This window comes from Peromyscus eremicus, chromosome 15 (genome assembly GCF_949786415.1).
Source record: "Peromyscus eremicus chromosome 15, PerEre_H2_v1, whole genome shotgun sequence".
NCBI classification, from domain to species: domain Eukaryota; kingdom Metazoa; phylum Chordata; class Mammalia; order Rodentia; family Cricetidae; genus Peromyscus; species Peromyscus eremicus.
Genome location: NC_081431.1, coordinates 39,829,453 through 39,855,462, shown reverse-complemented (window position 1 = coordinate 39,855,462; position 26,010 = coordinate 39,829,453). Strand labels below are relative to the sequence as shown.

The following is a 26,010-nucleotide window of genomic DNA, read 5'->3' as shown; positions in this document are numbered from 1 at the left end:
GACTCAGGTAACATCTAGTAAGCCAGGGAAATGTAAAGTGCAGTGTCTCCACCAACCCTCCTTCCCTGCCTCTGCCCCTTAAAGGTAAATAGCTTACCCTCTGGGTGAATAATCTGGCCAAGTTTTTTTTTTCTTTTTTTTTTTCTTTTTTTTTTGGTTTTTCGAGACAGGGTTTCTCTATGTAGCTTTGCGCCTTTCCTGGGACTCACTTGGTAGCCCAGGCTGGCCTCGAACTCACAGAGATCTGCCTGCCTTTGCCTCCCGAGTGCTGGGATTAAAGGCGTGCACCACCACCGCCCGGCCAAGTTTTATTTTTAAACAGACAAGAATATAAGATAATATCTATGTTGATGGGGACAAGGTTTATCTCAAAATATCCCCCAAACACCCCACTATCCCACTATCCCTTCCAGCCACTATGGGTCTTCATCATGCAGTCTTCCAACAGCTCGGGTCCTTTCCTGACTCTGTTCATTCAGCAAACATTACAGCACCAAACTTCCACATCAGAAACCCAGTAGAAGGTGCACACACGGTTGCTGCCCAAATGCAGATGATAATCTATAGGGAGATATAGATATCAAATAATTTACATTTACATGTAACCAACAATGTAACTACAATGATCAATTATATATTATGCTACAAATAATTTAATGAATTAAGTGATACATACAGATAAATGGGCAACTATACAACACAGTACATTCTAAGTAGGACAAGCCGCCATTAAAGGTGAAGTAGAACTTCTTGACTTTATCTCAGGGGTCAGGAAAGAGATCTCAAAGGAGACAGACTAGCAGGAGTGGAAGTTACCTGCCGCTGTGAAGGGAGGGGGAGGGGCGCTGTCGCTCCATGTCATCAGATGTGTGATCAGAGTGTACTGCTCAGCTTCCTGTGCCTCAGTTTTCCCATCATTGAGACTCAGACTAAAACCTACCCACAAAGCTGTTGTGTGGACTCAAATGAATTAACTCTACACACATTATACGCAAAAAGTGTTGAGATTAGTTAGTTCCTGGAAAAGTCAGTGATTGTTGTTACTGCAGTTGTCCTAGATCCTTCAGAAACTTGATAAAGCCCACCAGATCACTCCATTCACATCTGGTAAACACTCCCAGAACACTCCATTCACATCTGGTAAACACTCCCAAAGCATTCCATTCACATCTCTATAAAAGCACTTGGCATATGCCCCTGGTTTTTATTTTATTGATTTGCATATATATGTTTCCTTCATTACCATGTGAGGGTCTAGAAAGCCTTGACCACGTCTGATACTCATGTTTGTCCTTCATTAACCACAGGCACAAAGTAAGAGCTGAGAAAAACCATTTGGGGGACTAGTGAATGCGTACCTTTTTAGTGTGTCACAGGCTATTGAAATTCAAGGACCAAAGTCTTACAAACTTGGCCCACACAAGTATGATCCTTAATAAAATGTCTCTGTACAAACTGATTTCATAGTTTGTGCACTGTCTTATTAAGTGTTCTGCTGCTGTGAAGAGACACCATGACCACGGCAACTCATAAAAGGAAGCGTTTTACTGGGGGCTGGCTTACAGTGTCAGACGGTTAGTCCATGATCATGGCAGGGATCATGGCAGCAGGCAGGCCGGAAAAGTAGCTGAGAGCTACATCCTGATCAACAGGCAGAGAGAGAGAGAGAGAGAGAGAGAGAGAGAGAGAGAGAGAGAGAGAGAGAGAGAGAGAGAGAGACTGGGCCTGACATGGGCCACATCTAATCCTTCTAATTTCTTAAATAGTTCCACTCCCTGGTGACTAAACATTCAAATATATGAGCCTATGGGGATCATTCTTATTCACACCACCACATATATCCAGTTTGCCTTGCCAAATCTGTAAGAACCAACTGTATGACACTCAGCAACACTGTGGGCTCCATGAAGGTAGGCATGAGCCTTAGTTATTGTCTTGGCCTGCCATAAGGGTAGGCAGGAGCCTTAGTTATTGTCTTGGCCCGCCTTAGCCTATTCGGGCTGCCATGGCAAAATACCATAGGCTGGAAGCTTAGAAAGAGCAGCTAATTTCTTACAGTTCTGGAGACTGGGCTGACCATGATGCATGCAGTGTCTACAGAGGGCCCACCTCTAGTATATAGTCAGTGCTTCTCACTCTTTCCTCATGTGGTGGAAGGGGCAGGCAGCTCTCTGGGGCTTCTTTATAAGGTCCCATTCCCATTCATGAGTACTCTGCCATCATAACCTAATTACTTCTCAAAGACACCACCTCCTTGTATACCACCAGACTGGAGTTTAAGAATCAACACACATAAATTTGGGAAATACATAAACATTCCTTCCAATGTGCATCCCAAGATCCTGGCATGGCAAACACGATGCCCATAATCGGCTGTATGAGGTAGCATATCCATCCCCAGCTGGCCGCTTTGCCGGGACGCTATTGTCTACTCCATCTCTCAGCACCTTGTAGGCTCGCCCATCTGTAGCGTCTGCAAACCTTCTCCAGAGCAAGTGTTTTTCTTTCACCTTCTAAAAATGTAACTAATTGTACTTCTCTTTTTATTCTGGCTGCTAGGAGCTGACTCCAAGTCCACTGCATAACTGTGAAGCCATTTACGGCATGCAATGTACCGGCTTTGCTTAATCTTAACTGCATTATATAATTTTCCCTTCACACTGGTCACCCTCTTGGGTCTTTTAAAAGTATTGTTTGATATATGTAGACATGCAAAACTATATACACAGCTCTGGTATATGAAAAAATTTAATATACCCTTTTGTAAAGCCAAATTCAGATTTATGATTGAGCCTTACATCTTTGAGTAGTAGGAAGGAGATAAATTTGCTATTTGAAGTTATTTAAGATTCTCAAAACAATTTTTTTAGGTTATCTGTCTTTTAGAGGCAAAATATTGAATTAGCTCAAGGCTATTTCTTCTCTCTTCTACTAACCAAGTGATATTTGCACTTAAGGAGGGGCTTCATGGCCTGATGACATTACAAAAAAAAAAATGCTCTTGGGTTCCAGGGGTCTCCAGAACAATATGGCTGCCCTGGCCTGGGCCCAGGCAGTTTGGTTCATGCCTCAGCTTGGCACAAGCTGCTAAGGAAATGTCTCCAGATGTGAGGTCCCCACAATATTCACTCAGCATATTCATGGGAAAGTCTGTGATGCAATACTTTGAGTGTTACAAGCTCAGAAAGCCTTAGTTCCTGAGTAGAGGCTTACCCTCCCTCCCAAAGGAACTCTGATTGATGGCCAGAGCAAGGTTTTTGACACCACAAGCATCGTTTACTCTGGCCCAGTCAGTATAAGAACCAGAGACTGAAAAATAATGCCATTAAAAAGACTTGGTAAAAAGCCAAGTAATTTTTCCAGCTTGCAACACCCACACTACACTTTGTGCAAGGCTTGAATTCATGGAAATTTCCAAGCCAGAAATACCTTGGAGTCAACATCTTTGAAATGTTGACATGCAACTATTCATTGGTGTACTCGCAGTCCTGCATAACTAAGTGAGGAATGCCCTGACCTGAACTAGTGAAGTTACTAAGGAAAGAATCCTGCTCTCATCCACAGCTACCTTTCCACATCATTCCTGTATTAGAACCAAGTCATCATCTCAATCAATCATGGTTACCATGCATACCAGGGCTAATCTGAAGAACCTACTGTGTGCCTGGTGCTGTGCAGAGGTCATCTGTACTCCCGTAAGAAGCCACAGGAGAGTATTATGTGATACACTCTAAGGCTGCAGAAAATACTCTAAAAGCCATGGATCTATGTGCATGTGTACATCTGTACACACACATGCTTTTTTGTCACACACACACACACACACACACACACACACACACACACATGTATGGACACTTTAGGTTGATATCATGTGGCAGCCTCAATCTTCACCACCTTATTTTTTGAAACAGGGTCTCTCGATGCATCTGGGGCTCACTGGTTGGGCTTGGATATCTGATCAGTAGCTCCAGGAATCCTCCTGTCTCTCCTGCAGCACTGGGATCACAGTTACATGCCACATACCAGCTTTATACGTGGATGCTGAGGATTCTAACTCAGATCCTCAGGCTTGAGGACTCTGCCGCTGAGCCATCTCCTCACCTTCTGAAAGCCCATATTCTCCTACATGGCTGCCCCCAAGATATTTCATTTCTTTCTTTTTAATAAATTCAGTGTAAATAAAGACCAAAAATAAATCTTTGGGTTGGGGGGGGCAATGAATAAAAATGGTTCAAGGATGGCTTTTTATACAATTTTGTCAAAATTAGTTTCACAGCTTCTTACATTGATGCCGTGAGCCAAACATGGCCTTCTCTTCTCACTGGTCCTGTCCTCCAACCCCATCTGCGTCCCGTGTCCTTGTAAAACAGAGAGAATGTCAGATGTAAATTCTGGAAAGTGTTCTTGTTGAAGATGCCTGATTTCTTTTTTCAGTCACCCAGCTCCACAACACTCTCTCGATGAAGCCAATATTCCCATCTCAGCCAATTTTGATTTCCAGCAGTTTTTTTTTTTTATCATTTCTAATTCAGACATCTTTAATAAGCTTTCAGAACCCTTTGCAATAATAAGATTTGTACGGCAGGTTCTCCGTGGATGCAGTGTTCACTTGTCATCTAGTTATAAATGCCTTCCTTCCGGTTATTCTCTTACATACCTGTGGTGTGTTTTCCTGTTGCCAAGTACTCCACAAGACAATCTATCAAAAGCATTGGGGAGGCTGTTCTGTGGGCCTGATGAGAAATAAAATACTATTCTTAAGAAAGCAAAGCCAGTCACAAGTACCCTGGCATACTTCTCACAGTTCAGAACAGAATCGTTCATGCCTACTACGTCTGGAAATAATCAAGAGAAAAGCTAATGGACAATCTCTTACCCGATCCTCATGAGACAATCTCTGAAATTGTCAACTGTGGCTCTCTTTTAATGCCCATTTCAACTGTAAACATCAAACCAAGCTCATCTGGACAGCTTCAAGCTTGGCTACTTTTCCCTGAAACTGCCAGGCCATACCTAGTTGAAGTGCCAAACTTGGGCTTCTCAGAATGTTTTCAACCTTTTCCAGGTTGCAGTGCACAACAAGATAAATGCCCAAGTGGTCCTAAGACAAAGTGAGGAGGATGAGGCGGGAGGTAACCCTCCTGGGCCCAAAAGAAAAGCTTTTTTGTTTCTTCCTTTGAAGAGAGAGATGATTTGGGTGCCAATTTAAAAAAAAAAAAAAAAAAAAAAAAAAAAAAAAAAAAAAGAGTTTCTTAAATGGTACTTCGGATCAGGCACAGGGCCAAAGATCTTTGATAAAAATCTAAATTTTACTTAGAATCTGCCTTGATCCAGTTGAGGAATGGGTTTCCTGAATGGCACCTCTCCAGGGTTGAGAGAGGCAGAAGAGCAGATCTAGCTCAAGGGGTTGGGATGTCCAGGGTACAGTGTGTGCCCACTGTATTATAGTCCCCAGCATGACTAGTAATATTGGGCAGTGGATGCCTCCTCCAGCAGACAAAGAATGGCATGGAGAGGAATGGGCTTTAAGGGCTGAAAACCTCCAAGCCACACCCCCTCACAGATAAAACCACTAAGTCCCTCAAGTGGCCATTGTGTTACACAGGTGAGTGCTGGACATAAATAGACCCTCCAACAATGGCAGCCACTGTGATTCATCGGTCATCTCTTTGGTCATCCACCATAAAGGCATATGCTGTGGGATGGTCTGTATGTCAAGTGTGTTGCTGATTGGTCAGTAAATAAATCACTGATTGGCCATTGGCTAGGCAGGAAGTATAGGCGGGACAAGGAGAAGAATTCTGGGAAGTGGAAGGCTGAGAGGAAGACACTGCCAGCCACCGTCATGACAAGCCGCATGGGAAGATCCCGGTAAGCCACGAGCCATGTGGCAAGGTATAGATTAATGGAAATGGATTAATTTAAGCTGTAAGAACAGTTAGCAAGAAGCCTGCCACGGCCATACAGTTTGTAAGCAATATAAGTCTCTGTGTTTACTTGGTCGGGTCTGAGCGGCTGCGGGACTGGCGGGTGAGAGAGATTTGTCCTGACTGTGGGCCAGGCAGGAAAACTCTAGCAACAGGCATACACTTTTGCCTCCATTTCTGTGAATTTAGAGGAGCAATGAAATTGTCTAGGGTCACCTGGCAGAGAGCTGGGAGGGAGGCTAGGGCTCCCATACTGGTCTTTACATTTGCAGTCTGCAACTTAGCAGCCAGTGCTAAGGTATTCTTCCCCCATAGGGCAGGTCTTATGAAACCTCTCATCAAATGTCACCCCTGATAGCCTGGACTTGTCTTGGCAACCTGCAACCTGCTGCCTCATCCATCCAGTTGCAATAAAAAGGAAAAGATAAAGATAAATATGAAAACCAAAAGAAAAGTCTAGATTATACTGGGAGTCCTCAAAATGCCACAGGTCTTATCAGTCAAGGGAGAGTATGTATTGAGCCATAACTAGTCCTAAGTAGAGACAGCTAGGTATCATACCTATGAAGCAAGTGGATATAACCAGCTTCCAGAGTAGGGCATTACCTTGAGCCAGAGCCAGGACAGCTAGGCTCTTGCAATAATGTATATGGATAGATAGATAGATAGATAGATAGATAGATAGATAGATAGATAGATAGATGATAGGTAGATGGATGGATAGATAGACAGATAAATAGACAGACAGATAGAGACATAGAGAGATAGATAAAGAGAGAGAGAGAGATGGTGGACGGAAGGTGTCAACAGGATTGATATGTGAGAGGTGCTTTGCTACTTGCTTCTAACATGAAAATGGAGAATGACAAGTGGGAGTATCATTGAGAGAGGACAGTCAAACGAGAACCTGGTCCCCGGAGAAGGTGATCCTATTTTCTAAGGATCTCAATCCCAGGTTCCTGTTGACTACATGCCTTCTGTTTATGATACCAGCCTGTGGCTGTGGCACCAGAGAAGCAAAGATATGCTCAAGATCACAGGAAGGCAGGGCTTTTTTTTTTTTTTTTTTTACCACCTATAAGGTGTCTCGGTTACAGCAGAGGGGCTGCAAGAGCCAGTTCACTGGTGTGCACCATGGGGAATCTGTTCTTGTCTCCATCCCCCACTGCAGCCCCTTCATCCATACCGTGTCCTGAGGATACTTACAGCTACCGAAACCACCAGCATCTGCTTCAAAAGACTACCAGTTGGATTCAGAGACCATTTCCCACTGACTGTCAGGAGATCGGGGCACATGATGGCCCCAGCTAAAGGAAGAAATTCCATCAGAGTAAATACAACTCCTTAAGCCTGTACCTGGGGTACCCTCATTCTAATTCCTGGACTGCATGCCCCTAGCTTCAAGTTAGGAAGAAGAGCAGCAGCCACTGAACTACCCAATCCAGCCTGGTCTCCATTTGTTGACTTTTCAATAGAACAAGCCATGCCAATAGACTGCAGTGGTCCAACCCCAGCTCATCAGACTTATCTATTGCTTCTGGGTTCCCAGTATCTCTCCTAAACTATCAGGCCCCAGAGGGGGCTGATCTCGACCTCCTCCATACACACATACACACACACACACACACACACACACACACACACACACACACACACACAGTACACACACACTATTAACCAACCCTACCTCCCCAAAAAGCATGCTCAGTGCTGCTCTGCACCATGCCTGCAGTGTGCGAGACCTCCCAGGCCCTGGGTAGGAGTGGGGAGGCTTGGTTAATGAGCATTTTCAAAGGCTTCTGCAGAGTAAAGACCAGGGAACCACTCGTTATCCCAGCATCCCTGTCAGCAGGCTGGAGAGCTCAGACCGGAGAGCAGAAAGAGCTTCCTGCCTGCCCCTTGTGGCATCTGACTTCCCCCACAGCGGTGCTGGACTAAGGGCTCAGACCCAAGTGGATCCCACAGCAACTACTGTCCTATCGCACAGCGGTGCCCTCTCCAAGGAATGCCATCTCCGGGAGCCTTCCTGTGTTGTATGTTATTTCAACATACTCCACCTAGAATCCACCATGTCCCCTTATGCCACCACATCGACTTCAGGACACAGCCGCTCACCAAAGGCACAGTGTCAGCCTATTTGCTCTTGTCCAACTCAAAGTCTTCCTTGTGCCTTCTGTCCACTCAACCCTGGTGCCAACTAGATTTGTCCATCACTTCTCTCAGCTCCTTTTCTTTCTTTTTTTTTTAAGACAGGGTCTATGCACATCAGGCTGGCCCTGACTTGCTATGCAGCTGAGGATGGCCCTGAACTTCTTTCTGATCCTCCTGCCTCTGCCTCCCGACTACTAAGACTATAGGTATTCACCATCACACCAGTTTATGTCATGCTGGGGATGGAACCAGGGCCTCTTGCAGGCTAGCCAAGCACTCTGTCCACTGATCTACATCCCCAGCCCACAGGTTCATTTTGTTTGCCTCATCCTACCTCAGTCTTGCAGCTATTTTCAAAGTGGCATTTCCAGCATGCCTACCTGTGCCAGGCTATCCTCACACACTGGTGATGACAGGCAAGCAAAACATACATACCCTTGCCATGTACTTAATGCTCCAGCATTCCCTGAAGTTTCTAGCTAAAGTTGTACATCAGTGGAAATTTCATCCTCCTTTGGTATCTTTCTCATCCTGCCCCTAGGCTCTTACCTGTTTCCTCTGGAAGCACTTACTCAATAAGCCACTTGTATATCAACCTTTACCTCAGGGTCTGCTTATAGAGACCATTTCTGAACATGGATTCCCTACCTCCTTCTTTAGCCATTCTGGCTAGCTCTGCTCTGCTCCTCCAAGCTCACAGCAATGGACACCTCACAGGCACATCTTGTGCAGACATTTTGCCTCTTGTTTTCACAAAGAGACCGTGTCCTTTGAACACATCAATGGTATTTTAAGTTCCCTATAACCTATGGCACAAGATGAGATGCAAATCTTGACCTGGAGACTTACTGACTGGAACTTGAAGTCACACAGACCTATTTGTCACTTATGCATGATGCAGCAATGTGGAACAAAGAGCTCCAGAAAGGTCAAGTTAAGGTGGCCATCCAAGGCACATCTTTGTGCCTCTAGAGATTGGCAGAACTTCAGGGAGTCAGGGAACCCAGAACAACAACAACACTTCTTTACAATGGCTCAACATTTTTTTAAAAGAATGTGTGTATATTGCATTGTGCTATTGACTTCACCCATCTCCTGTGAAATGGATGAAGCGGTTAGTTGTTGACAGTCTTCTACAGGTGAGTATCTGGGGTCTTAAAAAAAACAAAACAAAAAAACCCTGAGAACCTCATCCAAGCCCACACTCATCAAGTGACAGAACCCAGGCTGGATAAGGACTGGAAACAAGGCAACTAAGGACAGTCATTGAGACAAAGAGTCATTCCCATGTCAAGAAGGTCTTGCTGTCACCCAGAGAAGACCTCAGATGAGTCAGTTCTCTCATTTCAGCACCTGCTGGTGAGACATCCAAGGCTGTGGCTTTGGGAGAAGAGAATTAGCCATGGAACAGATCCAGACCTGTGAAGTTAAGATGGGGACAGGGTACCTGGTCCTGTCATGATGAAGGACCAGGATATACTGGAGAAAATCTAAACAAAAGTAGACTAAGGTAGATTGATTTAATGCCTATCAATTCCAGACACTTCAACACAGTCCTATAAAGGAGGAACTATTAGCCCCATTTTACAGATGAACAAACCCTAAGGGTCAAGGATGAGTTCAAGATCACAATCTAGAAGTCCCTAAATACACATTATGGAGCTCCTGCTATATGCCAGACACTGCACTGAGTGGTACATACACTTACTGATTTTAGCAGCACCTGTTTGCAATCTACGGAGGTGGTGTGGTCTCCATCAGATGTGGAAACCAAGTCTTGTTAGTAATATCTTACAGCCAATCATCTTGTAGATAACAAGAGCCAGAAAAGGGAATTAATGATCAAGTCCAACACCCTGGATAGATAGGGGAAGAGATGAGTTGCAGACAGATGCTGGCACAAGATGGGCACTGATGGGGGGCACGGTGATCGAGGTAGAAGTACTCGCAAATGACAGGGGAGGGACTAAACAGCTCCCTCCTGGATGATTTCAAGGGAATGCAAAGGCCTCTTCACTTTGACTCGGCTCAGAGGCAGCTTCAGCAACAGCTGCAGCATCTCCTTTCAAGATGACGCTGAGCACATCCCACAGGGCTAGAGGAAGAGGAATTAAACAGCCAAATCTCCCGGTCTGAAAGACCCCGAGGCCTTCTCTGACGATTTCGGGAATAGGGACCATGTACCCATCAGAAAGCTGTGGGGATGATAACATCTTTTAATGTAATGGGAGTTTCCAACGCTTTCTCAATATTTCTTTCCCAAGGTAGTATATTGCCACAGGGAAGAAAATCACAGAAGACTTGGAGGAGAAAAAGTTCTTAGCATTTGAGTTTTCAAAGTCCAGGAAGAGGCGATGTCAGATCTGTGTGTGGACCACAGACTCGGGAGTCAACAGGAATGCTGCTCAGAGTTCCCAAAGACTGAGAAAGGGAGAGGTCAGAGTGAGGCCGGAGCAGCCGTGGGGTCCTGGGACAGGGGTGCCCTGTGCCTAACTCCCAACCTGGAGTGTACAAAGCCCCCCAACAGGTACAGGAGATCAGAGAGCACCAGCAGCTCTTGCCCTTTCCCAGGCAGAGCCCTAGGGAGACAAGATTTCAGAGAAGAAATAATGCGACAGTGTATCCAGAGAGATACTAAATTTTTATTTTTCAGTCTTAAAAGTTGAGATGTGTTTTGCAAAACATAAAATTCATCATTTTAAAGGATGCAATTTAGTGGTCTTCGCTGTATTTAGAGTATGCAACCATGATCACTATCTAATTCCAGAACATTTCCATTCCTTCTCCACCAAGAAACCCTGCCCCAGTGCATGGGTAGACATTCCCAGTGCATGGGTAGACACTCCCAGTGCATGGGTAGACACTCCCAGTGTATGGGTAGACACTCCCAGTGCATGGGTAGACACTCCCAGTGCATGGGTAGACACTCCCAGTGCATGGGTAGACACTCCCAGTGCATGGGTAGACACTCCCAGTGCATGGGTAGACACTCCCAGTGCATGGGTAGACACTCCCAGTGCATGGGTAGACACTCCCAGTGTATGGGTAGACACTCCCAGTGCATGGGTAGACACTCCCAGTGCATGGGTAGACACTCCCAGTGCATGGATAGATATTCCCAGTACATGGGTAGACATTCCCAGTACATGGGTAGACACTCCCAGTGCATGGGTAGACACTCCCAGTGCATGGGTATACACTCCCAGTGTATGGGTAGACACTCCCAGTGCATGGGTAGACACTCCCAGTGTATGGGTAGACACTCCCAGTGCATGGGTAGACACTCCCAGTGCATGGGTAGACACTCCCAGTGCATGGGTAGACACTCCCAGTGCATAGGTAGACACTCCCAGTGCATGGGTAGACACTCCCATGTGCATGGGTTGGATTCTTCTCTGGACCTCTGGAGGTCACAAATTTGTCTCTAAAGAGGTGCATTTTCTAGGTGTTCCATAAAAACAGAATCATTCAATATATGCCTTTATGGCTGGTTTCTTTCACTTACCTAAAGGTTTCAAGAGCCATACTCATGTATCCTTACCTCATTCCTTTTTACAGCTGAGTAATAGTCCCTTATATGGATATACAAAACTTCATTTATCTAGTCATCGGCTAATAGATATTGCATTGTTTTACTTTGAGGCTATCAAAAATTGTGCTAGTACAAATACACATATACAACTTTTGTGTGGGTATATATTTTCCTTCTCCTTGTATATACTTACGAGTGGAATTGCCGGGTAGTCCCATGTTTAACTTTGTGAGGAATTGACAAGACTCTTCCATGAAAGGCTAGACTAGAGAGATGATTTGGACAATCCTATGGGGAGTAACCATGACTCAGTGACCAGGGAAACATCACAAACACTATGATCCCTCTGTTCCAGATGACAGACGAGTCAGAAGACAGAGGGAAAGTCAAAAGTAGTGAGCAAGCTGAAAGACCGGGTAGCAGTGTAGCTGATCGGCAGATTCCAGTGTATAACAGGCCTTCCTTGTGTGTAGATTTCACTGAGGAAAGGTTTCAACCCCAGTAAAATTGAGTTTCTCTTTCTAGCAGAATAGAAATCTATTCTAGAAATTGAATTGATAAGATCACATTTCATACACACCTAAATTTGTGAGTAGACCTGGAAACTCACTGCAAACGTCACAGTGAGAAAACAGCACACAGAAGACCAGAGAAGCAAAAGGGAAATTTTAAAATTACCCATGAGCCAGGTCTCTTGGGTATACATTCAAAACGGAAGAGTACAGACAGGCAGGCAGGCAAAGACTAGAGCTGGAAAGTCTAGTGAAAGCTGAAGCCCACACCCCTTTAAATGGCTTCTTAGGCCCACTGTGGTTCGCTTCTGGATTTCTCCCATCACCCTCCATTCCATTCCGTGGGACTGCCTGTTACTCCCCATACCCATGAGGTGTGTTCAAATCTCCATGCCTTTGCCTACACTGTTCTTTCGGCTTTCTTCCCTCACATACACAAAACATCCTACATGGAGACCAAGTACAGATGTCATTTCCTTCAGTGAGTTGCTTCCTGACCTCTAGAGAGGTTCACCCACCCCATAGCTTTGTTGCCTTGGGGTTGTACACTTGGTATTGGCCTTAGTTGTCAATACATCCCTATCTTTTGCTACAACTCCGGCTTTAGGGCACCATCTAATTTGACTATTTCTCATGCATTTAGCACAGCGTTTATGTTCCCCAAATATCTGTGGAGTGAATTACCCAGGTCAAGCATCTATTATACAAACAGGGAGCTGAGGTCAGGAAAAGCAGAGATGTATTCAGGATCCCAGCCGTTGTGGGCAGCTAAGCCAGTGCTCAAACCTAGCACATTCAGGACACTTTCAAGCAAGAGTCAGAAGCTGCAACCGAGTAAACAACCTAAGTGTCACTTAAAAGTCCTACTGGTCCCACACTGCTTCCTGAGTTTCTGATAAGAGGAAGGGAGTGTCACAAGGGAGAAGCGTCTCTGCCATATGCATTAGACTGGTATTTGAAGGAAAGACATATGGAGGAAATGTTACAAGGACATCGTGTAGTGAGCGGGGTGTACTTCTGCAGGAGGGCAGTTTATAGATGCCTGCTTTACATTGACATGAAATGATAATTCATTATGAATAAATCAAATCTAACACACAGCCCTGTCTGTCATGACCAAGTTCCCCCTCTCCCTCACCAACATTCCTCCTGTGAAATAAAACATTCACACTGAACACATTCCAAAACAGCAAGATTTTCTTAGAAATCTCCATGGAAAGATAAGCTTTCTTGTTCCTTGGTTCATTAGATCACAAGCCCATAAGAAATCTTTCTAATATCTCCAGTAAATCCCTCCTGCAACCTTGTGAAGTCTCATGAGCTTCAGAGAAGATGAGATTTCATTGCACACATTTTAAAATGCCCCTTTCTGTGATGCAACAGAAACCATTTCTATACTCACTACTGTCATTTCCAGCAAAACAAAGCAAAATGTGGAGACTCGAACAGTATATGCTTCCAAGGACCTGTCTAAACCTCCCGAAATAGTACCTGTCCCAAGGAACAAGAAAGAGTAGGGGATACAACCAGACTGCCCCAAACCAGAGAAAGGCCTCTGCCAGTCTTGTCCTCTCAACAGTGTGGAGAGCTGTGGCATTCTCTGCTCTGCATTGATGGCCAGAGCTCACTGTTCTGAAGGCCTTCTCAAATCCTCCCTACTCTTCTGCCTCCATCCTTCTGACTCCCTTCCATTCTGGAGACAACCAGACTGTTCACTTTAGGACAGTGAGAACCCTTCACCAGCAAGAGCTCACTGTTCTGAAGGCCTTCTCAAATCCTCCCTACTCTTCTGCCTCCATCCTTCTGACTCCCTTCCATTCTGGAGACAACCAGACTGTTCACTTTAGGACAGTGAGAACCCTTCACCAGCAAGTCTCTCCCTTCCATTGCACAGCAACTGCGAACATCTCCTCCGTCACCCTCTTCTCTGCTCACCATGACTAGGCAGCCATAAAATATCCCATAGATGAACTGAATCTCTGTCACACACTCCCATGATCCCCAGAGGCAACAATTCCAGAGATGGCATCTATCAGGGTGGACACTCAAGTCTCCCCCAGGGAGCTGGGCAATCATTACATCTGGATATCAAATGTCATTCAGTCATTTGGGGCTCACCTATATAACTTTGTAGAAAAGCCAAAGCCCTTTTATTAGCCTTTGGTTAAACTGAGATTTCCCAAAGAGGAAAGAGGCGGCATTCTTCTGGTACTACACAGGCAATCCTGTCCATGAATTACCACCATCAACCGAGTGACTAGGATTGCAGGGGTGCCTAGCAACACCCTTCATCTCAAAACAAGAAACAAAAATGGGGAAACAGGGACAGCACAGGCAAGGAGCCCAAAATTGAGCTGATGGAGGAGCCAGCTCTGCTCATCAGGTAGGCTGAGAGGAATCAGATATATTTATCTGCCTCCATTTATTTATACAAAGATGGGAATGAGCTACAATCTGGACATCAAAAAATGCCTCAGGTCTGGATGTGGTGGTACACACACATAGACCCAGAATTTGAGACATGCAAACAGGAGGGTGAGTTCAATATTAGGCTCAGCTCTACAGCAAGGCTAGCCTGGGCTACATCTAACCCCGTCTCTGACAAAAACAAAAGAAAGGAAATGAAGGAGGGAAGAAGGAAGGCGTGAGACACCCCCCCCCTCGCCCTGAAGTGCCTCTCTGAAGACTCCAGTACTTAGCAACCACAAGCTTGCATTCATTCCTCAGGGTCTGCACCCACAAGAGAAGTGCCAGCTTCATCTACAGGAAGAAAGCTGACAGCCAGGCTTTCCAGACGTGCCCCAGACCAGTTATGCACAGCTGAGCTGTTGGGGTTAATCCAAGAACAAGAGTGAAAACTCCCTCCCAGCAGTGGGTGGGTGAGGACACAGCAGGTGGACGGGAGGAGGGGACCAGCTTCAATGGAAGCAATCACATGTGCTGCTAAAAAAAAAAAAAAAAAAAGCAGGACCAGGAAGCCTGAGAGAGGGCAGCTCCAATTATTGGTAAAATAATCAGAACTAAACAGTCGCTTGCCCAAGTACAACGTCTCCATACCCTCTAGCTGAGCCTCTTTGCTGCCCTGATTATATTTAGAACCAATTCGAGCAACCAGGTTATTTTGTCCATTGGAGCCAAACAATGCTTTTAAGCTCTCCTACCAGAGCTTAGGAGGGAGGAAGGGACACAAATGTGGAGAAGCTAACCTTCCCCATGGCAATCCCAGGCAGAGGAAACTCCCAGGATGAGGCAGGAGCCACCATGGTAGGAACACACACAATGGGCAAGCCTGGAGCCACCCCACCCCCCACTCCCACTTGGGCTCAGAGGACTTTCAACAAGGCTGAGGCACTGGGCCCAAACGCCTTTCAGTGAAGACTTGGCTCTCTTTTCCCAGCAAGGCCTGGTGGCAACCTGGGCAGAGGTAACAGCATGCTTGTCTTCTAGAAACAGCAGGATTCTAGACTGAAATCAACCTGATAAGGGACTAAATTAAACCAAGATTCTCCCATGCACCTTGCTGTTCCAAATGCCGGGCATAAGACCGTAGATCAAACTAGAAGGTGGCTAGCATGGTTATGTGTACAGCCAATTGCAGGACATCGATGCTACTTTATTGATCTCACGGTCAACTTACAAACACACACACACCTGAAGGCAGGAGTGAGGGAATAAAACATTTGGAGGAAGCCTTGCTTTTCTTCTCCTGTGTCCTCATCCTTCCTAAAAGTTCCGAGAAAATTAACTCTGTTCCCAGGATCTCCAAGTCACCCAGGACCATCCAGAAACATTTGCATATAAGAGAACATGTCAACAACTGAGCCAAGACCACTCACAGATTTCTCACTCAGTCTGTGGCCACTTGGCACCAAGCGCCTTGGTGGCCCTGGAAACACAAATGCAAGCAGAACTTACCCAGACCTGCTTTTGGGCAGCTCACAGGCCAGAAGATTGTCTGGGGAAGCAATGACCTTGGCCTCAGCAGCAGTCAGCTCAGACTTCTCAGGAGAAGTGCCCATAAGCTCCCACTACTGTATGGATTATATAATGAGAGCCCACTGCAGGTGGCCGAGGACTGCCTACCAGTACAGGTGCCTCGCTTCATTCAATAGCCGTGTTCCTGAGAAGTGTGGTGTGGGAGGGATTATTAAATGAGAAAAGTGAGATGCAAAAAAAAAAAAAAAAAAAAAAAAAAAAAAAAAAAAAAAAAAAAAAAAAAAAAAAAAAAAAAAAACCTATATGGTGATGTCATTGTTTCTAAAGCTTTGTTTTTGAGACAAACACTTGCTATATTGCCCAGGCCAGTCTAAAACCATTGGATCAAGCCTTCCCAGCTTCCCAGGTAGCCGGAGCTATAAATTGTGTGCTACAGTACCTGGCTTGATGACCTCAGCTTTACAAAACAATGGCAAAAATAATGCTGCCCATCTCAACATTTTAAGTAATATTATGACGGAAAGAGGCATCAGCACCTATCAGGTTGTGCACTCAGGGCAGGGGTTCCTCTATGGTATCGGTAAGAATGTAAAAGAAATGTATTGCCAAAAGAGAAAGGGGAAATGAAACACTTAAGACAACTTGGCATATGTTATATGAAAGCCTAGATGATAATTTGAAAATTAATTGTCACGCAAAAACAGGTTTATTCCCTGCTGCTCTGCCTCCCAGGCTCAGAGGCACCTGACCTCTGCCTCTGGTGGCTCCACACTTGGCAATGCCTCCTGTAGCTGAGGTTTTCCTGTGTCCCGCCCAGCCCATGGTCAGGACAAATCTCTCTTATCCGCAAGTCCTGCAGCCGCTTTTCCCAGTTCGGCCTTCATATCTTGCTTCCTCTGTGTCTGGCTGGCCACTCCTGACTCCGCCTTCCTGTTCCCAGAATTCTCCTCTCGGATTATCCCACCTATACTATACTTCCTGCCTGGCTACTGGCCAATCAGCGTTTTATTTATCAACCAAATCAGAGCAGCACACATTCACAGCATACAGAAAGACATCCCCAGCAGCCTCCTGTCTACTTGGCATCTACAGCCATGCAGTTACTGGTTTGTGATCAACCACTGTCAACGCTGGGGGCTGGAGAGAGATGGCTCAGGGGTTAAGAGAGCACACTGCTCTTACAGAAGACCCGAGTTTGGTTCCCAGCACCTCTATCAAGAGGTTCACAACTGCCTATAATTCTAGCTCTATGGGACCGGACACCTCCTTCTGCCTTCCATGGGCACCCACACACACAGACACATATAGATATCCATAATTAAAAAGTAAGTCTTTTTTATAAAAAATGTAAATGAACCCTGGACCCTTGGGAGGCCCTGGCCCAAGCACTTACACGCTATCTCAAGGAACCCTTCCCAGCACCCTGTGGAGTAGGACCCATGACTTTCTCACAAGTTTCTGGTGAAAGTAACTAAAGCTTGCAAAAATGAAGAACTCACCCAGGATCGCCTAGCATTTAGTACTAAGCAAGTCTGGGATCACCTAGCACTTAGTACTAGGCATGGCTGGGATTTGAATCCAAATAACCATCTCAAGGCCTCATCCAGTTGGATCCCATTGTTGGACTCTCTTGGGGACCATTCTATTGATGTTGTGACATCTGTCACTTCCTCTGTGTGTTTCTCACTGCAGCCCATCTCTGCTGCTTGTGGATCAAGCCACCAGCAGCTCTGTCTGAGCTCAGGCCTTCCTCGGACTCTTCTCCTGGCTGGACAGAGCCGAAGCTCCCGCAGCTGAGGCTGGGATCCTGAACCTTGTCTGGTAGAGCCTGCTTTGATGACTTTTCCCAAGGCTGTGACAAAATGTCTGCAAATACCAACTTGACACAAGTCACTAAGAGTTTATTTTGGCTCATAGTTTGAGGGTGAAGTCTGTCCTAATGGGGAAGGTACGGGGACCAGAGGGGCCCTCAGCTGTGCTGTCAGGAACACAAGACACCTGGACACATTGTGTCCACACTCAGGAAGCGGGAAAAGATGGATGGTAGTGCTCACCTAGCTCTCTCTATATATATTCAGTCTGGGACCCAGGACCCCAGTGGATGCAGTGGTACTTACCTACATTAAGGGTGGGTCTTCCTGCCTCAGTTAACCCTTTTCAGAAACATTCATAGACACACCCAGAGGTAGATTCCATGGTGATTCTGAACCCTGTTGACAATAAAGATTTACTATCCTAGAGCCATTCACCAGGCTTTTGCTTGACCCGTCTCATTTTCTGTCTGAGTTTCTTCATAAGCAGAGTTCTAATTTTCTCTCCTCTTCTTTTGCCCTTTCCCACGGTGGAACTTGGCCTCTCAAATGCCATATCCAAACCTTCACTCCCCACCAGAACTTTCTTGGCTCCTTAAGGCCCCTCTATGTGCCTCCTCCTTCCCCTCCATGTCCATTTGCTCTGGGGGTGAGATCTGGCAAATCATCCCCCAAGCTGTAGCCATACTTGACATTCAGTATCTCTAAAAGGACAGAGTGATTTGCAATAAGGTCAGATATAGGCAACAACCCTATGCATGAAGAATTGAGGCCATTTTGTCCCAAGGAACACATCATGGAAGATATCAATTTTGATAAGGTGGACTCCCCTGTGCCACCTTTGAAACAACCTTGTTTCTTATTGCTTTATCACGGGAGTCACCTCTGCACCAACACCCTCTGAGCACTCCTCCTTGCCACACCCCGACCTGCCCCGATTTTCTGTCATCATTTGTCAACATCTAACAGATCGTAGAGCGCATTTCTTATTTGTTTATGTCCTCTCTCTATGACTAGATTAGGCCTCACACTTGGGACACACACAATACACATTCATTTTATTCACCCAACAAATGTCAACAAGCAAAATGACAATAGACTCTGGCTTTATAAGGAAGGATTTACTCTGTATTTACTCAGCTTCCAGTTTGATGCAGAGATATAGATTAAAACATGCAAACAAAGTCAGATTCCAATTTGTGTCTCCTAGGGAGCTAGCAGGCAGCTAGGGAAGTTCACAGGCATTTAGGAACTCAGAGACGTGGCAACCTTCCAAACAGGTATTGGAAAAATTTCCTCTTAAACAACTCAGTGTGGTAATACAGGTCATTCCAATTAAGTGTTCATTCTAACAGTCTCAGTATTTCTTCAAATTCCTGATATGCACATGAGAATGGCCCTTCTTTCTACAAACTTCCATCACCTCTCCTCTTCAGTGGTATACACAATCATTGACACTCATTCTAAGGAGAGGTGGAGTCCACCATTGGAATCTAGTTGTTCATCTGAGATCACTTGGCCAATCAACTACACTGGCAACTACTTACTTATGCCTCGTTCAGGACTCGTTGCCCTAATGCCCCATCCAAAGGACCTATACTTGGTTTACCTGTCCCCTATCGCTTCCCACGCTATTCTTACCCATCACTACACTCATGCTAAACCACTTGTGGGTCCCCAACACACCATACGATCTCCCTCAAGAACATGTCTGCATAGTGTCTCCATTATCTAGAATGGCCCCCTTCACCTTTTATGTAGGTGAACCTCACATCATCTTTCAGACTGCAGAGTAGAAATGAGTTCATTTAGAAACTCAAGACTCGGTGCTGGGCTCTCAGATCACCCTTCACTGGGTTGCAGCAGTTTGTACCCCCTCTCTACTGCGTCTGCATACTCTCTATTTATCCCACTAGACAAGGCCACCTGAGGGCCAGCCCTGGGCAGCCACAATTAAATGCTTGTGAGATATACAAATGAAGACCTCCACACAATCCCCCAAGGAGATGACATCCCATGGTCCCTTCAGGTGAGTGGAGGAAGCCAGTGGCTCCTCTGAAGCCAAGTAATTGACCAGCCTATCAATCCCTGATGTGTGTAGCTGGAGACGGTGTGCATGGGATAGAGCAAACAGTGGCACAGACAATAGCCAGCATTGTCCAAAGGCCAGTACAGCCTTCCTGAAGCTCCAGACACAGGCACTCAGGGTGAATGCAGCTCCTTTGCCTGCCTGCCTCAGGGCTGAGTAGGCCTCGTTAGTTTTGTCCGGCATCAACCCATGTGCTCTTCTCCTTCAGCCTGCGCTGAGCCCCACCCCCATTCCAATAAGAGAGGATGCCTTGTTTGATAGGGTTCATCAGAGTCCTGCTTTGAGACAGCTCGAAGGGACAGCGGCTCCGTCTCCCAGGAGCTTACAGTCAGTCAAGAGCGTTTCGCTCTTCAGTCATAACCGCCACCTCCACCCACAAGCCAAGAGAGCAATTCAGCTGACATCCACACATCGCACTGCACTTCTCTCCTGTTTCTTTCCTCTTCACACCTTAAGATAATATAGATGCTAACAAGTGCCAGAGGAGGCGGTAAAGGGAGAGCCCAATGCATTAATTATTCAAATTTATTCTTGTTTAACTTCAGAAATAATAATGAGGAATTCAATATTTCTAGAGAGACTGCCTAGGTAGGAGACCTTAACATTTCTTTGACGGAGCTGGAAAATACAATCTTCATCTCTATTTGATCTTGTAATTATTTAACTCCATAATTTTTAACCTACTGATAAGTGGAATTGAAGTCAGAAAAGGATGTTGTTAAGGCCAATGGGAGTGTCCACCCTCCCCTATCCATGTTCACTCCTATTTGTTTAGACATCAGAATCTTGCACTGTTCTATGTCCTTATTGAAAACACAAAGAATTTGTGCAATCAAAAGAGCCCGGGCCTCTGCCACCCCAAACTCCTTCTCCATCTTTCTTGCTGGTCTCTAAGAATGACAGCATTAAGATGTGAACATTTAAATAGCACAGCCACCAATACAGTTGAAATATGGAAATGTCATTTTACCAGTGAACACTGGAGTTCCAGTCAACCCTGAAGCACTGTCTGCTCCAGGTGTGGATGCCTGGACTCACTCTCACATCCCATTCTTAGTTCTCCATTCACGACAGTATCTAGGGAAGGCTGAGACTGTATAGTCTCATTCACCCTGCATACTCAGCAATAGTACAGGGCCCAGTAAGTGGTGGGCGGCTTCATAGACACTCCTTCAATTGTGATTGTGTAAAGTGTAAATGAGAAAAGGAAGAGTGTGGGGAAATTTCTGATCACTTCAAGTTCCTACTCATTGACCCTGGTTCTACAGAGACAGAACCCTGGTCTGCATGGAAACGCCTTGGCCAGGGAACTGTTCTGGAGTTGCTCTGACACACTGAGTGTGATGGTTTGGATGTGAAATGCTTTCTGCTGCTGCCTGTATTTGAACACTTGGTCCAGCCAGTGGTGCTGCTGTGAGAGGCTGTGGATCTTCCATGAAGTAAGGCCTCCCTAGAGGAAGTAGCTCACTATTATGCCAGCCTCGATGCTGACAGATGGGCCAGGCTCCCACCCTCTTTCCCACCCGCTGCCACAGCCTCCCTGGCACTGTACCTTCATCACCACCACACCCTGCCTACACGTTAAACCAGATCCCCTCAAACCATAGTCAACCCCTCTTTCCTTAAGTCTTTTCTAGCCAGATGTTTGGTAATACCAATGCCAAAAGTGTCTCCAGCACCAGGTTAAGGGTAATGCAAACACACGAGCAATGGGAGCAAAATCAGACCACCAAGGAACCCTTCTGTGTCAAAACATTCCAGTCCTAAGACGGCTAGCACCCATGAGTCCTTGTGAGGTTCCACTAGAGACAAGGAGCCACCAGACATGCCTAGACCGCGCCACTCCAGGTAGGGAAGAAGGGAGAGGGGCCAGAAAAGGGGGAGAAGAGTGCTCACAAGCCCCAAGGAGCAGGAATCTCCTCTGCTGTTCCTCCTTGTGTCAGGACTCTCTGTTCTGAAGGAGCAACCAGAACCACCCCCTCTCTGGGTGAGGGTGGCTCTCTGCATCAGCAGCCATTATTTATGTCTCCTATGGGGCTTCCAGAGGAGTGTTCTCAGACTGACTGATAGCTGGTGAAGGGAAGAAGAAAATCACATACATGAGTTTCCCAAAACAGAAATGAAGAATGGGGCCTCAGGGGAAGCTGCCAGAATAATTAAAGCATTCATTCAGGCTCTGGTTTGCCTGAGATCAATGGGCTCTGGGGAGTTCCACTAAATCTTCCCCCAATAAACACTCATGGCTCCCAGATGCACTCCCAGCCACGGTACTGGTCATAAGGGAGTCCCTTTCTCTTGGTCTCTTGCAGCCACACTCAACGACATGCTCAGTGGCTAACGAGCTTCAGCTGAAATGTCTCTCTTGGAAATTTAGGGTGTAAGAAGCCACCTTCGTGTCAGGGAGATGAGTTACAGAGAGGGACAATGTCTAGGCTCACCACTGAAGTCCCTGAACCAGCAGGGAGACCTGGGTTTGGATCCCCAACACCTACTTTAAAAGTCCAGGCACATGTTTGTAACCCTGGGGGATAAAGAGGGAGGAGACAAGCAGATCTCCACCATTGGCTGGCCAGCCACTCCAGTCGATGGCTGAGCTCTGGGTTCAGTAAGAGACACAGTCTCAATAGAGAAGGTGGGAAGTAATAGTGGGAGGCACCCAATGTTAACCTCTGGCCACCACTCACACATGTGAACACATAGAGTGAGTGTCAATGTGTGCATGTGTGCATACACATACGCACAATTATTAAATTAAAAAGAAAGAAAAAGAGAGAAGATTGATAAGTAAGAGTGGTGACCAAAACTCATAGTTTCCAACTTTATTTCATTAACGTGTTTCTCATTTGTTTTCTTTGAGACAGGGTCTTGCTATTTGGTCCTGACTGGCCTGAAACTCCCTATGTAGGCCAGGCTGGCCTTACACTTACAGCAATCTTCCTGCCTCTTCCTCCTTAGTGCTGCCATTCCTAGCCTGCACCACCATGTCAGACCCCATCATTTTTGAAACCTCATCCACGTCACCCTGAGCTGGATAGTTTTATGTTAACTTGACACAAGCTAAAGTCATCTGAGAGGAGGGAACCTCCATTAAGAAAATTCATCCATAAGATCCAGCTGTAGGGCATTTTCTTAATTAGTGATTGATGGGGGCGGGCCTAGCACATTGTGGGCGGTGCCATCCCTAGGCTGGTGGTCCTGAGTTCTATATGAAAGTAGTCTGAGCAAGCCATATGAACAAGCCAGTAAGCAGCACCCCTCCATGGCCTCTGCATCAGCTCCTGCCTCCAGGTTCCTGTCCCGTTTGAGTTACTGTCCTAACTTTCTCTAGTGATGAACAGTGATGTGGAAGTGTAAGCTAAATAAACCCTTTCCTCCCCAACTTGTTTTTGGTCGTGGTGTTTCATCATAGCAATAGCAACCCTAACTAGGACACATCTCTTATACACAAGTGCACACAGATGCACATGCACGGGCGTGCAGATGCACAGCCCTGCCTTTTCCCACAATCCTATGTTTTCATTGCCTCCTGGCCCACGCACACTTTGCACACCTACAGGAAATGAGCCAGCAGCCTCCCCACTTCCCTGCCTTCAGCCAAGCTCTTCCTTGGGTCTTACTTCAAGGCCTCTCTCCACTCCCGGACTCCTCCAGCATTGTGGCGTTTTCCTGGAACAGTGCGGCCCTGAACTCCACCCTGTCTCCCTCTAAGTAGGCTGCTTGCCTCGTCTTCCCAACAGACTTTGGTTCCACTGGGCTCCTTTCAGTTGACTTACCAAGCCTGGCACACAAGGATGACAGTTCTGGCCGCCTGCTTCATGCCAGTCAAGGATTGGAGCCTGAGTTTAACTGACTTTCCTTGACATGAACAAGCTCCACGGCAGAAACCTGTGTCTCTGTTCCCATTCAAACACTGAATTTAGTTTCATCGTGATGCTTCATTGCATCTCTTCATTCTAGAACATTTGCCTGCTGAGATCTGCCCTCCTCCATGTATCTAGCAAGGTACCCACAAAAGGTGATTTTTGAGAACCCATCCTCACATGTGGACTCTTCTGCCATCTCTGCCCAAGAAGAGCTGCAAATGTGAAAGCAGCAAATTCTGCACTGGGTCCATAGTCACCATCTTAAAAAACTTCCTTTTAGGGGGCAGGGCTTACTGAGGATTAAAGTTAAGCTTTTGCATGTGTTAAGTAAGCATACTCTACCACTGGGCTAGATCCAAAGCCCTTAAAGTACTCCTAACTTAAAGTACATAATGAGCATCATATTCCGAGAAGCTCTTGGGTGTGATGAGGCTGTCCTCCACCCTACCCAGCACACTGAGACCTGTCTCCTGTCACCAGCCTCAGCACTAGTCTTGCCTGCAGCTGACTGGCTCCTGGGCCTGTCACATCCCACTGTCCCTTTACCGTTAGTCGTTCATGTGTTAAATGAGAACACTGTGTTTCACTGCTGTTCCCTAATGGCTCTACTAGCCGATACTTTTCAAAGTTTTAAGTAGAACTGACGTCTCCATACACAGACACCACGCCAAACAGCCACAAGTAGAATGTGGTGTCTGTGTGTTAGAGTCTGGGGCATAGAGAGGAGAAAGGGGGATTACGTCTTTTCCTGGAGATCTCACTTGGATCTCCCAGAAGACTACATGAGAAAACACTAGTAGGCACAAAATCCCTGGAGACAACAACACACCCACCTAATACACCTACTTAACACACACACACACACACACACACACACACACACACACATTCGAGCATACACATTTGAGCATTTGCACACATGCACATACAATCACCATCTCCCAGGAGCATAATGATGATCTGAGACTTGTATCAGGATTCTCCATTACAAAATAAGAAGGACTACCACTAAGCAAACCACGTCGGTCCTCCAAGTCATCTCCCTGATCACAGACGTCTCCTCCCACTGTGATTTGAGAGATAAATCAGATGTAGAAAGGTGGCACGAAAAGTGAGACCAGACTCACGTTGGCCTCAGGCTTGGAAGCTCCAATTTGAGATGTGACCACCAGTGACCATGTCTGGAGTCAAAGCACCCTCCATCTACACTGACAGATCTGGTCTCTGCTGACCTCTACTAACCTCCATCGAGGGCTCAGTGCTGGGGATACAGCTGACACGTACAGACCTCACTGGGACAGATGACTTCAAGGAGCAGGACTGAGACTGCCACGATGACCATAAGCCTCAGCTACTCTCTTTAAACACCACAGCCTTGGGGGTGAAGAAATGGTGTCTGGAGAGTAGTGATCCCATTCTCCTCCCTCCCGGGGGCCAACCCCTACAAACTCAAGTATGAACGGCAAGATGATGGTAATCCAGAGGAATGGTCCAGCATGCTGTGGGCCTGTGTCTACAGCAGCCAGTGTCCCCCAAGCACTTGAGGGAGCAGATCCCTCCTCCAGCCCTTCCTGGCCCAACTGGTCATAGACAGCACCCTCTGAAGGTTCCTTCTGTGCCCTGCCTGTAAGGTAAGCAGCTGCCTCTGCCCAGGCCCCCTGCAGTGAGCTCCCTGTGCAGCCACAATAATTAACACCTATGCAAAATTCTTTTGTGCCTTCAGCTGAGTTGCTGCCATTTATTACCAGGAGAGGAAAATATTTACCAAAGTCAACACGACAGACAGCACAATACCCAGAAAAGCTGCGCTGCCCAGCATGCTGAGGCTTGCTTGGTGTCACCGGCTCTATCACCCCAGAGACCTGAAAGACTAAGTTTAGATACTAGGACTGGCAATGTGCACTAAGGCCGAAGTCACTGGAGAAAGAGGGGGAGGAAGCAGTTAGGGATGCTGCAGTAGGTAGCCATTCCAGCTTTGATCTGGAAGTTCCAACTCCCCATGGAGGCTTCGGTAACTGTCACGCCTACAAGGCGGGGCCAAGAGAGGACCCTGAAGACCTGAGCTCCAGATGCACTGCCTCTCTTGGTTCCCGGACCCTGGACTCTGGAAGTAGACCGAGCAGAGTTCTCCAGAGAACACCGCCAGACTGCGATACGTCTTTCCCAGACCCTGCGACCTACCTATC

The 26,010-nt window shown here is 46.3% G+C and overlaps 1 long non-coding RNA gene across 1 annotated transcript; it reads right to left on the bottom strand.

The window, feature by feature from the left end:
• Positions 1-396: 396 nt before the first annotated feature.
• LOC131925830 (uncharacterized) lies at positions 397-25,782 on the bottom strand. Its single transcript, XR_009383362.1, has 3 exons — positions 25,590-25,782; positions 4,288-4,361; positions 397-561 (listed from the first exon to the last, which is right to left on the bottom strand). It is a non-coding gene; the product is annotated as an uncharacterized LOC131925830 (long non-coding RNA).
• Positions 25,783-26,010: the final 228 nt, after the last annotated feature.